General features: G+C 39.8%; 1 protein-coding gene across 2 annotated transcripts in view; it reads right to left on the bottom strand.

The window, feature by feature from the left end:
* Positions 1-12,264, bottom strand: part of nck1b (NCK adaptor protein 1b) — a 65,523-nt gene extending 53,259 nt beyond the window's left edge. Inside the window, exon 1 of one of the 2 annotated variants that reach the window (XM_046846172.1) lies at positions 12,148-12,264. The gene's annotated coding sequence lies outside the window, so the exon portion shown is untranslated. Of the gene's footprint in view, positions 1-192; positions 236-12,147 lie in introns of those variants that run through there. The other variant, XM_046846173.1, reaches the window with a different exon arrangement.
* Positions 12,265-14,340: the final 2,076 nt, after the last annotated feature.

Genomic DNA, 14,340 nt, shown 5'->3' with positions numbered 1-14,340 from the left:
TAACCCTTAAATGTGGAGTCTTTGTGAATGATCCATTACAGTCACACTACATGAATCAGTACAGCTGAAGAGGAAACGTTGAGCCGGGCGCATTATTAGAAATCTCAGAACCTCTTCGCATTCTCTACCACAAACAGCGCTAAAATCAACCTCACGCCATAAACACGTGCCAACGCTAGAGAAAGCAGTTACCTGGGCTCCAGAGTTAAGAATATCCAGCAGGATGAACCCCCCTTTTGTTTACTCCGTCTTGTCTGCCTGAGTAACTTCAAGTGAGACAATGTGAACATTATTACCAAAAAATGGAGAAGTGAAAGTTTTAAATGAAGTAAGACTACATAAGCAATGCAGTAGCTCTCTAAACCCACAACTGTTATATTTTGGTGTTTCCCCTCACTTCAATCATTATAAAAATTAAGAAATAATACAAAATTGAGGCACTGGTGTCCTAAAAGTGTATAAATAACCCCTAAAATGATCAACTGGTGTCCTAAAAGTGGATAAAAGTACCTAACCAGAAGCACAGGTGTCCTAAAAGAAACTAAACAGAGATACTGTGGTCCTAAAAGTAGAAACAAGAACATAAACATAGCCACTGGTGTCCTCAAAAAACCTCAAGAAAGGCACAGGTGTCTTTAAAGAGGCTAAACAGAGGCACCAGTGTCCTAATAGTGGATAAACCTACCTAAGAAGAGGCACTGGTGTCCTAAAAGAAGCTAGAGAGAGACACTGTTGTCCCAAAAGTAGATAAAAGAACATAAACATAACCACTGGTGCCCTCAAAAAACCTCAAGAAAGGCACAGTGTCTGAAAAGAGGCTAAAAATAGACACTGGTGTCAAAGTGGATAAAAGTACCTAAAAAAGAGGCACAAGTGTCCTAAAATTGGATAAAAGTACCTATAAAGAGGCACAAGTATCCTAAAAGTAGATAAAAGAACCTAAAAAGAGGCATTGGTATCCTAAAAGTGGATAAAAGTACCTTGAAATAGGCACTGGTGTCCTTAAAGTAGATAAAGGTACCTAAAAAGAGGCACAAGTGTCCTAAAAGTAGATAAAAGTACATAAAAAGAGCCACTGGTGTCCTAAAAGTAGATAAAATAACCTAAAAAGAGGCATTGGTATCCTAAAAGTGGATAAAAGTACCTTGAAATAGGCACTGGTGTCCTTAAAGTAGATAAAGGTACCTAAAAAGAGGCACAAGTGTCCTAAAAGTACATAAAAGTACATAAAAAGAGCCACTGGTGTCCTAAAAGTAGATAAAAGTACCGTATTATCTGGACTATAAGCCGCTACATTTTTTCCCACGCTTTGAACCCCACGGCTTAAACAATGAAGCGGCTAATTTATGGATTTTTCCTGGTTTTACAGCTTCAAGCCAAAAAAACTGAGCCCCAAAACATTAGACCAATGAAATTGCGGAACGGGTTCAGGTGAACCAATGAAACTCTGTATTTTAAATCAGATGCGCTCCCACTGAATCGGGCCGCACCACATCATAAATATGGATGATGATCCTCTAACGTTTGACCTGCCGCTCACTCGGACTGTCTACAGGAAATGCGAATCATTCAACACGCTGAAAACAACCGGGCATTAAAACACACTTCACCTGTGTTCTGAGCTGCACGGCATCGGGAGAAAAGCTTCACAGATGGTGATTTTTAAACGCACAATGATGCCAAAAGATAAACTCCTGAGAGAAATTGTTGTGAAAGGAAGGAGGAAGACAGTGAACAATGACTTTCTTGGTAGGCTACTGTTTGGATACAAGCCGTGTTACAGACACTGTCTTTAATTAAAGCCTGTGTAAAGTTCATTAGTTTCAGTGTAGACACCTGCGGCTTATAGACAGGTGCAGCGTATTTATGTTCAAAATAAAAATCTTTGTCAAATTCAGTGGGTGCGGCTTATATTTGGGTGCGCTTAAAAGTCCGGAAATTACGGTACCTAAAAAGAGGCACAAGTGTCCTAAAAGTAGAAAAGAGAGACACTGGTGATTTCTGCAGTGATTATATGTTATATTACATCACAATTCATTGCACTACACTATAAGGATATGCATACAGTGATATTTATAGCATTATCTCTCAATCTGTTGTGTTGCTAAATCAGAAAAAGGAAGTGGCCAAGAAAAGGCATAGTGCAGACATGAGTGGACATGAGTCAGTGGGTCAGTGGGTCAGAGGCAGGATGTTGATATAATATACAGAAGAGCCATTATCCAATAGCATCACCATGTGTCAACATTCTCACAAACTATGTGTTGGATGCATAAGAAACAGGCAGACATGAAGACCTGCATCCTGACAATCCCTCAAGCAGCAACAATGAATCATGCAATGCAAAATGGATAAAGAGCCCTCCTACAACTCACATCCCCCCCGCCCTCCTACAACTCCTACAACTCACACTCCACCCGCCCTCCTACAACTTACATCCCCCCCTCCCTCCTACAACTTACATCCCCCGCCTCCCACAACTCCTACAACTCACACTCCACCCGCCTCCTACAACTCACATCCCCCGCCTCCCACAACTCCTACAACTCACACTCCACCCGCCTCCTACAACTTACATCCCCCTCCTCCTACAACTTACATCCCCCGCACTCCCACAACTCCTACAACTCACACTCCACCCGCCTCCTACAACTCACATCCCCCGCCTCCTACAACTCCTACAACTCACACTCCACCCGCCTCCTACAACTTACATCCCCTCCTCCCACAACTCACACTCCACCCGCCTCCTACAACTCACACCCCACCCGCCTCCCACAACTCACACTCCACCCGCCTCCCACAACTCACACCCCACCCGCCTCCTACAACTCACAACTCACACCCCACCCGCCTCCTACAACTCACAACTCACACCCCACCCGCCTCCTACAACTCACAACTCACACCCCACCCGCCTCCTGCCCTCCTACAACTCACAACTCACACTCCACCCGCCTCCCACAACTCACAGCCCACCCTCCGTCCCACAACTCACACCCCACCCACCATCCCCGCCTCCTACAACTCACACCCCACCCGCCTCCAACAACACCTACAACTCACACTCCACCCGCCTCCCAGCCCTCCTACAACTCACACCCCACCCGCCTTCTACAACTCACACTCCACCGCCTCCTACAACTCACACTCCACCCGCCTCCCACAACTCACACTCCACCCGCCTCCAACAACTCACACCCCACCCGCACTCCCGCCTCCAACAACTCACACCCCACCGCACTCCCGCCTCCTACAACTCACACCCCACCCTCCCACAACTCACACACCACCCGCTCCACCCGCCTCCTACAACTCACACCCCACCCGCCTCCCACAACTCACACCCCACCTCCGTCCCACAACTCACACCCCACCCGCCATCCCGCCCTCCTACAACTCACACCCCACCCGCCTCCAACAACTCACTCCACCCGCCTCCCAGCCCGCCAACAACTCACACCCCACCCGCCTCCCACAACTCACACTCCACCCGCCTCCCAGCCTCCTACAACTCACACCCCACCCACCCTTCCAGCCCTCCTACAACTCACACCCCACCCGCCCTTCTACAACTCACACTCCAACCGCCCTCCAACAACTCACACTCCACCCGCCCTCCCCGCCCCCACAGTCACCGGACCTGAACCCAATCGAGATGGTTTAGGGGTGAGCTGGACCGCAGAGTGAAGGCAAAAGGGCCAACAAGTGCCAAGCATCTCTCTGGGAACTCCTTGTTGGAAGACTGTTGGAAGACCATTTCAGGTGACTACCTCTTGAAGTTTATCAAGAGAATGCCAAGAGTGTGCAAAGCAGTAATCAAAGCAAAAGGTGGCTACTTTGAAGAACCTAGAATATGACATTTTTCAGTTGTTTCACACTTTTTTGTTATGTATATAATTTTATATATAATTCCACGTGTTAATTCATAATTTTGATGCCTTCAGTGTGAATCTACAATTTTCATAGTCATGAAAATAAAGAAAACTCTTTGAATGAGAAGGTGTGTCCAAACTTTTGGTCTGTACACACATATACACACACATACACTGTGCACTTTATAAGTAGGCAACTTCAGATGCATCATCATTCTTTGACAAAAATAAGTCAATGCATAACACTGACACACACACACACACACACACACACACACACACACACACACACACACACACAGTTGTAATTATTTTTGCTCTATTCCTGCATTGCTATTTGCATGGAAATCAGAAAGAGAGAGAGACAGAAAAAGAAGGGGGGGGACAGAGAGACACAGACAGACAGAAAAAAAGGGAATAGAGCTGAGAGATGGACAGAGATAGCAAGACAGAATGAGTATAAACAAAAAAAAAGAAGAAACAAATGGCAAGACATGAGGGACAAAAGAGAGAAAAACGAGAGAGAGAGAGAGAGAGAGAGAGAGAGAGAGAGAGAGAGAGAGAGAGAGAGAGACAGCAAGACAGACAGACAGTCAGATAGCAAGACAAAGAAAGAGGAAAAGAGAGAGAGCAAGAAAAAGAGTGACATAGCTAGACAGACAGAGATGAGGAGCTAGAAAGAGAGAAGACAGATAGCAAGTCAGAGAGAGAGAGAGAGAGTGTGAAAGAGAGAAAGAGAGAGAGAGAGAGAGAGAGAGAGAGAGAGAGAGAGAGAGAGAGAGAGAGAGAAAGCATGTGTGGGGAAGGCAGCAAACAAGTGCCACGTCAGAGCAGCGTCCTGATCAGCTGCACAGAACAGGATGTGAAGTTCAGCCTACAACCTGAGCGAGAGAGTGAGTAAGAATGAGAGAGAGAATAAGAAGAGAGAGAGTAGGAAAAGAGAGAAAGAAAGAGAAAGAGAGAACTAAGGAGTACAAAACATTTACAACTATCGATCACTAAGATAGTTAGTAAAATTGGGTTGCGGTCAGAAAGGGGGGGGGGATGGGGGTGATAAAAAAAAAAAAAAAAACAGTGACACTGAAAACAAAAATATAAAAATAAATAAAAATTTATTTAGACCCAAAAATTTTTTACTTTTTAAAAAAAAAAAAAAAAAAGAAGAACTTGGACATGATGTTTGATGTTGGAGATGGTGGACCCTAAACAGCCCATGAAGCATAGACATGATTTTTTTGGTCACAGTGGTAAAAAAAAAAAAAAGAGTAATATTTATGTTATGAGTTTTAGGAGTCCAAGCATATGCTACTCTTGAGCAACTATAGAGTAGTGTTGCATCCCTCATATCTCCAATGTGTCTTTAGAAATCTACAGCTGAGCTCCTGGAGGTCTGTCGAGGGTGGAGCTAAGCTTTTGATTTTTTTAAGATTTTAAGATTAACATCAAATTTTAACATATAACAATAACATTACATAATCACAATTTAACATAACCGTATTAAATTAAAAATAAAGAGTAGGAAAAAAGATTCATAACCTTTCATTCCTTACAAAGATCAATGTTTTAATCACATATTAATTAACTTTTAGATTTTATAAAATGAAGTGAAGAAATAAAGAACATCGGCCAAACATATTGGCCAAAAATATCGCTCATCGGCCAGAGAAAAACCCGTATAAGGAGATCTACAGACATCGCTATGAATAAAACAGCATCAAAACCTTGATACAGATCCAATCAGATCCATGTGAACATATTTGATCTGGAATCGGATCCAGAGTTGAAATTGAGCATCCTGAAAAACAGCAGTAATGACGACTACAGCAGGACAAGCCTAGATGTTAAGTACTGAAAAAGGTTCTCCCTCGCATCCAGAAACACACTTTTTCCCCGAATGAAGCATGGTGATGGGAGCGCTCTTGCTCTTCCGGGAGAAACGCCCATATAAGAAGAAATTCTGCCGTTCATAGCATCATGTAGAGTCATACTCGAAAACCCAAACTATTCCAGCATGACAATACCCCTGTGCACAAAGCCAGCTCCATGAAGATATGCTTTACATGGTTTACAGTCGAAGATCTAATGCTATAGAACTCGAAACCACACTGAACACTTTTGGGATGAGATGTGGCTCAATGAATGAGGCTGAATGAATCTCATACAAATCTCCCAGAAGAGTGGAGGGTATTATAACAGCAAATAAATGGAGACCGAGATGTTTAAGAAGCACATACCAATGAATCTGAATGATTATTTGCCCCCTCTCTCTTGCCCCTTGCCCTTGCTTTGGCCTCACAAGTTAGATTTAGGGCCTCAAAACAACGTCTCTGTGTGTCTCAGTCTGTCTCTCTCACCTTAATGAGAGGTTGTGGAGAGACCTGTCAGAGAGATGATGATTACAGAAACTACAACCTTCACCAGCTGCAACAGGCCTCAAACCCCCTACACACACACACACACACAGTCATTTCTGTTCTGTTATTAGTGTGTAGCTACAAAAAGGTGAGGTTTTAGCCTTTAGACACTCTGACGTTATAAGGCAACGCTTTAAGTTAATGTTCCACCATTACTGCACCATCAAATGTTTAAAAATGAACTGAGGAATCACTGATGTTACTGAGGAATCACTGAGAAGTAACTGAGGAATCACTGAGAAGTTACTGAGGAAGCACTGAGTAGTTACTGATGAATCACTGAGAAGTTACTGAGGAACCACTGAGAAGTTACTGAGGAACCACTGAGAAGTTACTGAGAGACCACTGAGAAGTTACTGAGGAATCACTGAGAAATCACTGAGAAGTTACTGATGAATCACTGAGAAGTTACTGAGGAACCACTGAGAAGTTACTGATGAATCACTGAGAAGTTACTGATGAATCACTGAGAAGTTACTGAGGAAATTTGAGGTAAAAATTATTTAAAAATGAAGATTAAGTAATGATTCTGAAATTATGAAATAATTTTTACCTTACAGTTTCTCACTAGGGTTACTCCAGTTTCTTTATTTCTCACCGTCTGTGAGAAACACTTGGCTCCGGTCAGAGATATCCCAAATAAATAACACCATTGGGAAAACAGGGCTTTTAAATTCTGGATTCTGATTGGTTGGATTTTACGGATTCTTGGTTTCTATAACAGCAACTTGGACAATAATTGTTGTTCTTGCATCCTGGCTGCAGGTTTATATTCATATGCTTGTTTCCTGAACGAGTCCCCAGTGTCAGTTTTGAAAGTCAGTAGGTTTTCACCTCAGAAAAGTCAAGACAAGACTTTCTGGTTTCTCTTTTTTTTATGTCTTATTAAATTCAAGAGAAGGACAAAAGAAGGCTGGTGTGGAAATGACTTTTTAACAACTATAATATCAGTGAGAACAGGAACAAAGTTTCCTCACAGATGTTCCACAGTATTAACTGTAACTACAAACCGGTAGAGTGTAAAATGTTTATTAAATAAAAGTGTATTAGTCTTTTCCTGGTAACTGTGGTGTAAGAAAAAACTAAATTTGTAAATAAATATCTAAATGATTTGGGGAATAAACAGCAACTTCATTTTTATTACTTGCGTATAACAGAACATCCTGTGTTGTTTTATTCCTCAGTTTATTCAACTCAGTATGCTGTCAGTAACTTCTCAGTGGTTCCTCAGCAACTTCTCAGTGGTTCCTCAGCAACTTCTCAGTGGTTCCTCAACAACTTTATCGATTCCTCAGTAACTTCTCAGCGATTCCTCAGTAACTTCTCAACGATTCCTCAGTTCATTTTTAAACATTTGATGGTGCAGTAATGGTGGAACCTTAACTTCTCAAAGATTTATTGTTTCTCTGCAATTACTTAGTCTTTCCTTAGCGATTCCATAATTGTTTCTCAATAATTTCTCAATAACTACTCAGTTACTTCAGTGATTCCTAAGTTCTTTCTAAAGACTCAACAATTTTTTAATTGTTTCCTCAGCAATTTTTTAATCGTTTCTCAATATTTTCTGAGTGATTCCTTAGTAAAGTAGAAGTTATTTCTCAAAGGCTCATTAGTTGCTTCTCAGCAATTCCCAAGTCGTTTCTCAGTGATCCCCAAGTAGCTCCTCAATAATTTCTCAGTTACTCCTCAATTATTTCTTAGTAATTCTTCATTTATTTCTAAGCAAATTCCTTAATATTCCATTAATGATTTCAGGGATTCCTTGGTTAATTGTCTGTAATATTTTATTTCTCAATAATTCCACAGTGATTCCACAGTTGCCTCTCAGTCATTTCTCCCAGCCTTTTGTCAGAAATTCCTCAGATTTCCCAGTGATTCCCGATGTCTCAGTGATTTCTGTTATTGTGCATCACGCTGTGAACTTCCTGTACCGCTCATTTGGTGAACAATTTGTGTGAAATGAGTATTTACCAGGAAGACTCATAGATTTCCTCCCTCCTCTGAAGAGCACAAATGTAGGAGTCTGATAAATAAGTACCGCTGCTTCAGGGGGAAGTTCTGAGCGCTTGCCCAGTCACATCGTATGGAACACCAGATAGCGTACTAAAATAAGCACCGCGTAGGCTGCAGCCATTGAACCTCCAATTAGTAATGGGAGGGGAATTATGATGTGCATGTCAGATAGATAGATAGATAGATAGATAGATAGATAGATAGATAGATAGATAGATAGATAGATAGATAGATAGATAGATAGATAGATAGATAGATAGATAGATAGATAGATAGATAGATAGATAGATAGATAGATAGATAGATAGATAGATTCTGTGCTGATGGTTGAGAAGTTATTTAGAAAACATTGTGTAATTCTGTGCATTTTATCAAAAATATAAAATTAGGGTTTGACCAATTGATCGTCCAACCGATTAATCGGGACGATTTTTGGCATTGTCCGATTGTTCTACAAATTAGGATATTGTGAAAGAGCATACATCTCCCATACCAGCAGGTGGCGGTAGTGTGTATTTGGTGTCCAAACAGGGATATCGGGAAGAGTTAGAGCTGTAAATATATAAAGCAAGAAACGTTTCTACCTGCTGCGATCATTGCCAACAGAATCAGGTCTGCCAAGTCGCAAAGATCTGCAAGAATGACAATAAGCGTGTTCCATTTTTTTCCGTGTGCTCATTCGCTAAGCTATTTAGCCGATCGGATTCTCTTTCTTGGCGGATCAGCCGAGAAACAGTTGACGGGCTCAGAGCAGAGTCAATGGTGCAGAAAAAACTAAAACCGGCCGACACTGATTGGAGAGGCTTGTGTTCAATAAATGTTCGATTTAAGCAATTTTCTATATCATGTATTAATAAAAAAAAATATTTTATTACATGAAATGGGGAGAAAAAGAAAATCGACGAAACATAGCCAAAAAATTAATAAATTGGCATCATATGTGAGCCATCGGTTGCCCTGATTTCTAGGTTTTCTATAATCATAAATTGCAAAAAGGGCATATTTCTCACTGTTGCATGCTCAGCTAGCAGGGATTTAAAATCTAGGTATTTTAATGTATAGTCTGGTCTGATCCAGGTCACCTGACCCAGCTTTCATTCGAGGGGGGAAAGTAGGCCCCAGACTCCGAGGATTTTTGAAAAGTTACCCAAGACGGTGCAGGTGAGAAAGTGATGTACAACCACAATCCAAAAAAAAAAAAAGTGTGTCAAATGTAAATAAAAACAGATGCAATGATTGAAAATAAATCTAATAAATCTGACGTCACTAAATAAGACGTCACTGCGAGCTGGAGATTTCGTAAGGAACGGTACAGGACTTGCTCCGTGTTTTCAGCATCGGATGGCAAAACAAAGACAACATTCCCTCTTGTCCTTTTCCACGAAAGGTTTGTTCTTGCCATTTGTTGTGTTGAACAGGATCTGCTGCTTCTCTGAACACGACACAAGAACTCCGATGTGTCTGTGGAGATGGCACTGATAACTTATGATTAAATGAAAAAAACGCTGACGTCTTTAATTGGTGCATTTCCTTTGTTTAAATGTTAATCATTCCAGTTCTATGATATGAACTACAATAACACTGTACAAAAGACTAAAATATGTCAGCACCTCCCCAAAATATTTATGGGTGCGTCTTGAACGTGCTGGTCCAGTTATTATAAATAACCTCCACTCTTCCGGGAAGATGTCCCACTAGATTTCTGTGGGCTGAGGTGCAGTCAGCATGATACATTTAGATCTATTTTATTATCCCAAATAAAATCCCAAATATTATAATCCAAATCGACTAATGCAACCAATAGCTAGCATTGAAAAAATTCCAGGAATTTAAGACTGGAAATTTTCAATGGGATTTAAAAGGGAAAAAATGGGAATGAATTAGAATAAATAGGGAATTTACTAGAAAAAGGAACTGAAATGTAGTTTTAAAAAAAGAAAATCTTGCTGGTTAATTTTGTTTAAAACATGGGGATTGAATGCAATTTCAGTCGAATTTCTCCCTCTGCACAATTATCAATCACAATCGACACTTACTGCAAGGTTACTGAGGCCACGCCCCCTACGTGCACCGCCAATTCCTCGAATCACAGAACACGCATTACTTCCCGAATCCCGCACACGAAATAACGTCGGTCGTGGAGAACGGTCGCATAAACGACATCAACATTGCGTACGTTTATGTTTAAAACGTGAAAGGAGTCTCTTGTGCACATAGTGCGTTTGATGGATTTGAAATACGTATCGGTTTGCGTGCATGTCAGATTATGATCAAACTAAATGTTTGTTTTTATGTTTGATCCCAATTTTTGTAATAATTCCCGAATATCCTTGTGAGTTTCCAACTTGGCATATTCCCCAAATTCCCTGGATTTGGACTGAATTTTCTGGAAATTTACCGGAAATTTTCATCCTGTTTAATAACGATAACGCTAATGCAGGACATGTGGAGGCCATGGCTGTGAATCCAAACCTCCAGATCATCATATAAATTGTGTGCGTGTGTGTGTCTTTCAGAGACGCCGACTTTAGTTACCAAGAGGAAACAGAAACCTGTATTGGCAGACTAGGCACAGAATTACACGGGTTTATCAGCTGGATAACAAAATAACATCAGCACGAATGAACCCGGTGTCCGGTGTAACGGATACGACCGCGGGGTTCTCAGAAATCTGAGTAAATACAGAAACCACGCTGTGACACTCGGGTGGAGGAAAACATGGGTCACATTCCTACTTCCCGTAGATGCAGAATCCAATGTGACTCACACGATATTCGTATTATTAGATCTCCACTATTAGTGAGATCTTTTTTACGCTCCATCATGCACACAGGAATCACACATTCATTCAGCTACAAGCGCGTTCGTAAAGTCAGCTACTGATGGAGGTAAAGGTGTTCAACAGGGTGGAGGTCAGTGCTCTATAGCAGGAGATCTTCCTCTCCAAACCCATGTAAAGCACATCCTGATGGAGCTTCGTGCTGGGACGTGTTCAGGTCTCCTAGTTGGAGAAATTTTTAATCCTACCACCTCTAAAGAACATCTCATCAGTGACCGACTGTAGAAGTGAAACTCCAGACAAACTACAGCAGAAATATTAAACAATATTAAACAGTTCAATTTAATCACTTTCGATCAGGGTACCTCGAGCATCAAAATATCCAAATACAGATCACAATTATGGCGATCATATGGGACCTACAATTAAACATTTTTATATTTTTTAAGGAAAAACATTAATTTGCAGTCATCTTGAGCAGATATGAAAGTATGACCTTTTCTACAGTCTTTATGGTCACTTGAGCCTATTTATTGATTATTATAATCATTGCTGCTTATTATTGAGCAGATTGAAGACACTATATAAATAATATATTGATATTTTTATTAAAACAATGCCTGGTTTATAGAACCATGGTAGGTGGATCTATCAAAAACAAATCTCATGATGGTAGCTTGATTTAAAAAAAATCCTCAAAAAAATCACAATTGAAAACTTTAATTCACCCCTAAAAAAAAGATTCCCTGAACTGAAATCATGTGAATTTTCACTCCCATTTTTACACTCAACATTTCCACTCGTTTGTCCTAGCAATACAGACATTTCCACGTCCCGTATCCGAAATACCCAACACTTCCCTAAGTAGTGCACTAGATAAGGCGAATACACCATTATAACACGGCCTCTATAGTGCACTTGTACACTAATAAAGAGGGCATTTGTAACACAGCCATTACACATTACCTGTTAGCATTCCAGCGCTTTTCCAGAGCTAGCAACTCATAAAATTCCAAGCCAAAAAACCCAAGGTTTATTAAAAATAATAAAATAGCACTCCTCTTACCTGCAAGATGATCGTTTTTTATGTTATTTGTCCGCTTTTTCTGTCCAATTCTGTGTATTATACATTGATCTGCACTTCGCTCACCGTTCGCCTTTATGGAAAGCTTTTCCAACGTTATTCACCCAGTCCCACAAGTCCCGCCTCCTGCATTACGATTGGCTCGATTTGCACCGTCTGTAAAGTCTTAGCCAATCAAAGCACAGAAATTGCGAACAACGTAGCCAATCAAATAACGCAAAAAGCAGTACTTGGGGGAAAAAACGGCTTTTCCAGTATCCAGAGAATCCAACGTAACAAATCCCGCCCCCAGCTAGCAGTTCTCGATTTTTATTGGCTGTCGAATCAGAGCCGTTATCCTTATTGGCTGAAATACACGTCTGTCATTTTCAATACTTGTCTATTAGTAACAATTCGATGTTTTTCATACTTGTATTAGAGTTAATGCTCTTCACACGTGTATTTAAAAGTCTCAACGTGACATTAGTGCTTACAGCACGATAATGACAACCATGTACAGTTTCCCCAGGACCCAGGTGATCCATCGTACAACATAAATTAACAAAAGGAACGCAAAACTACACAAAACTCTAAACAAACGACACGTGCAACATCTAGTACAGTACAGAAAGTTGTGCAAGTGGATCTTCTGTATAAAAATCCAAAATAAATACTGTACATGTAAACATTTGGTTCGACAAGAAGTGTGCAAACAGGGTTTTTATGTCGTTGATGTGTGTGTACATATGTGTGTGTACATGTGTGTGTGTGTGTGTGTGTGTGTGTGTGTGTGTATCATTCCAGTTCCTCCATATTGATGGTCTTATGCCATGATGGTTCCTTTTACACAGAATAAGTCTCCAAAACAACCCTAAACCATTAAGCTTGTCTGTGGGGTTGAGTCAGTTTGATATCATCTTCTCTCCTGATCTTCATCTTATATTACGTTCTTCTGTTAGAGACAAATTTGGACTCATCTTTCCAGAGAACTTTCTTCTACTCATTCACTCTCCAAAACTATAAAAGACTAGGTGTTTCCACACTTTTGACAGAGACTATGCATTCAATTTATGATATATTTATAATTAATAGTGACTATAAATATATACAATTAAATAATATAACTTATAAGGTCCTTTTAGGCTGTGATGAAATATATGAAATAAATGATAAGAAGAGTCATATTGAAATTAGTGCTTATCTGAGACTAAAATATAAAACAAATAGTTGATGTTAAAATACTAAAATTATAATTAGGTAGAATAATTTTTTTTTTCCATGTTACAAAGTTGTGATATATATTAATATATAAATATTTTCCCTTAAATACCCTTACTAAACAAATAAATCATAATAAAATAATAAAAACACAAGCATAAAAGTCATTCATATAAAAATAGCCATTATTTAGAATCACTGTAAAAACAAATAAAGGGACTTTTTCCACCTCTTCAAATCTCTGGTCTTTCGTTTTTACATTCTGACCTCCAGAAAGCATTAAAGAAGCTTTAAGTAATATTCGTCTGAAAAATTATATATTAGGTTTGCAATGGTGTCGTAGGAGGAATCAAAGAACTTAAGAAAACTAAGCTCCGCCCCCCAGAAACAAATATAAACATTAACATAATCATGGACTGTCGTGACATTTTCAGGCACGTCTGGCCATTTAGCTGCTATATAATAATAATAAGTTATAATTCTATAAAAGTGTAAAATTAATTTTTTTTCTTCGTAATAAAAAAAGTGCATAAATCCTGAACAGTTTATTTAGTTTCGACTTCAGCTTCTTCGTCGCTAATACCTAACTCCATCATGAAAAAGTGTTTATTCTGAGTGTAAAGTTTCTTTAACATAATTATGCGGATTCACTATGTGGAGTTTCATTGTGCTTTAAAGAAAAAAATCAAGGGTTAGATGTTTAATATTCAAATCAAAATCAGATCTGTCAGAATTAAAATTGAACAATTGAAATCACAGTGAAGAAGTGACGGGCGGTCAGGGCCAGCAAAGTCTTCTCTGCTGTCCTAAACACTATCAGAAGCACTGACCTACATTTACAACCTAAATTCTAATATTTGTTGCATGAAATTGTATTAATTTATTCCCAACAGTTTATTTTCTTTATTTCGTAGTGTTTCTCTTGGCAGCACTGCTTCCAGTACGTGTATGTGGATGTTCTATTTTTTTGTCCAATCA

This window comes from Silurus meridionalis, chromosome 4, assembly GCF_014805685.1.
Source record: "Silurus meridionalis isolate SWU-2019-XX chromosome 4, ASM1480568v1, whole genome shotgun sequence".
Taxonomy (NCBI): Eukaryota; Metazoa; Chordata; class Actinopteri; order Siluriformes; family Siluridae; genus Silurus; species Silurus meridionalis.
This window is presented reverse-complemented; position numbering and strand designations above follow the sequence as displayed.